Raw genomic sequence first — 2,470 nt, 5'->3', positions numbered from 1 at the left:
AAATCAATGAAAAATAAAAAGTTGATGGGAAAATATTCATAATTTCTTAGGTGCTTGGAAACAGATGATGACAGAAATTTAAGTTTCTAGACATTCACTAGCCAGCACATAAAGAGTGTTGATATTTCCATTTTTCCAGTCTGGTAAAGCTTTTTTTTTTAAGGATGTGGGGAAGGCCTCCCTGGAAAGGGGGAAAGAGAATTCTGTGAGTTCCATCTTCCTCTTTTCTTTTTTTATTTTCTTTTTCCTTTTTTATTTTAAAATTTAAAAAACTGACAAAACAACAATGAAGATGAAATCAAAACAACAAATATGATACATGACCTCAAGACAAAATGATAGAAATTTAGAGTGGTTGCTACATTACATACTGTTGTCTTCAGCGAAATTGCTCAGTCCATTAGCCATCAGAATGTTAGATTGATCAAACAATCAAAGACAGTAACAAGTAAAAAAAAAAATAAAAGAAACATTGGAAAGGATGCAGAGCATCCCCATACAAAACAGTAGGAGTTCAACAATGGTTTTAATGGTAGCAAAATTTGGCACTTACTAACAGTAGGAAAGAGGCTCTGCCGAGTGAGCTTGGCCAAGTGCATGCCGGAGAAGAAGCACACCCTGCGGGGTAAGGGCGGCTGCTGCGGCGAGCACAGTCACCTTGCTTCCTTTTTCTTGATTTCTCTTTCATTTTCTCCCTTCTCTGTCATCAGAATTGAACCATATCTCAGTGTGAGACGTTAGTGCTTTCAAAGACACATTGAAATCTGGGTGTGGTGGCGCAGACCTGTAATCCCAGCACGAGGGAAGCTGAGGCAGGAGGAGCCACAAATTCAAGGCCAGCCTGGAGTACAAAGTCAGACTTTGCCTCAAAAAACCAACCAACCAACCAACCAAACAGCCCAGAATAGTGAAAGTCTAAAAGAAGAAATCTCACAACATGTGCATAGTCAAAGGGCTGGAAAAAATATGGTGGTTTGAATGGCAGTTATTTTATTCTTTGCACTCTCGTGGTTCTGGGGACCAAGTCATTTTACTGGGGGCTTGGAGGTGAGCAGAAGGTGCTGAGAAGATGCTTTAGCAAGGAGAGCTGATGTTCTCTCCTGTTCCGCCCTTACCCTACTCTTATGTTTGTAAAGAAATTCTCACAATAATCATAAAACAAAATTGAAAACTAAAGTTCTTCCCATTTATAGATCATGCACCTAAAACATATTGAAGAATTTTATTTTAAACACAAATGGATTTTTCCTATGTGTATGTGCTATATAAAACTAGTCTTTTAGCTTTTTTTTTTCCTTTTTGTTTTTGTGGTGCTAGGGATTGATTGCTTCCGGGGCCTCATGCATGCTAGGCAAGGAGGCTCTGCACTGAGGTACATCTCAGCCACAGACTTCTTTGTTTTATTTTGTTTTGTTTTTTGAAGTAGGGTCTCACTTTGTAGTGCAGGGTGGCCTTAAACTCACTGTGTAGCCCAGGCTGGCCTCAAATCACTGCGATCCTCCTGCCTCAGCTTCCCAAGTGCTGGGAAGTATATCACCATGCCCCACTTAGCCATAGGCTCTTATACTTTATAAAATCATCTACAAATAAGATATTTCATTTTTTAAAAAACTTGTTTTCACGCTGGTAAAATTAAAACTCATCAAATGGTAACACATGAAGATAATTTTATAAACTTTAGAAATCATTAATATTTCAGATTAAGTTACCCAGAATTTACAAATTCTACATTTTTGCTAAAACAAAAAATATTTCTCAAGCTCCTAATTTAAACTGGTATTTTTCTTGATCTTACTAAGCAGATAGCTGAAGAAGCATCAGCATCCGACATTTGTAACTTCTTCCAAATCCTCACTGTCCATGTACAAGTTGGCTATAGTTAGGGCTGTTAGAACTCCAGATCAGGAGGCAAGTTCATCCATGAGAGCCCTGGTTAATCAGGGAAAGGCCAGGAAGACCAGTTTGGGACAGAAGGCTGAGGCTGTTCCTTGTAGGGAGTAATTACATGGGCAGGAACTGTGTAAAACTGTAAACGCTGGATATTCAGAAGTTTTCGGCAGAGGGTAGCTCCTGGGTGAGTGAGGGAGAAACTGGTATTAGTGAGAAGACCTCCTAGGACTTGACTGTTTTCTCTTGAAAAGAAAAACAGAATACTAAATGGTCAGGTTAAAAAAAAGCTTCTCTCCCGGCACTGCATTGTTCTCTGGAGGTTATCGGGATGGTGCTCAGTGACCTCTCTAATGTCACAAAGAGCAGTGGCTCTGAATTAGCAGAGAAATTAACATACAGAAGAGACTTCAAAGGCCTCTAAACACATCCAGAAAATTCTTTAATGTGTCTGCATACAAAAGCTGTATGTATACACGACTCAGCTGGACAGCATGTCTCCTGAGAGACCTCCCGGCCGTGTGTGGGCCCCCTGTGCTTCTCCCCGTGCGCAGCGGCTCATCCAGCAGAACAGTGTCGGGAC

This window comes from Chinchilla lanigera, unplaced genomic scaffold, assembly GCF_000276665.1.
Source record: "Chinchilla lanigera isolate Chin_1 unplaced genomic scaffold, ChiLan1.0 scaffold00010, whole genome shotgun sequence".
Lineage (NCBI taxonomy): Eukaryota > Metazoa > Chordata > Mammalia > Rodentia > Chinchillidae > Chinchilla > Chinchilla lanigera.
Note: the sequence above shows the minus strand (reverse complement) of the source record.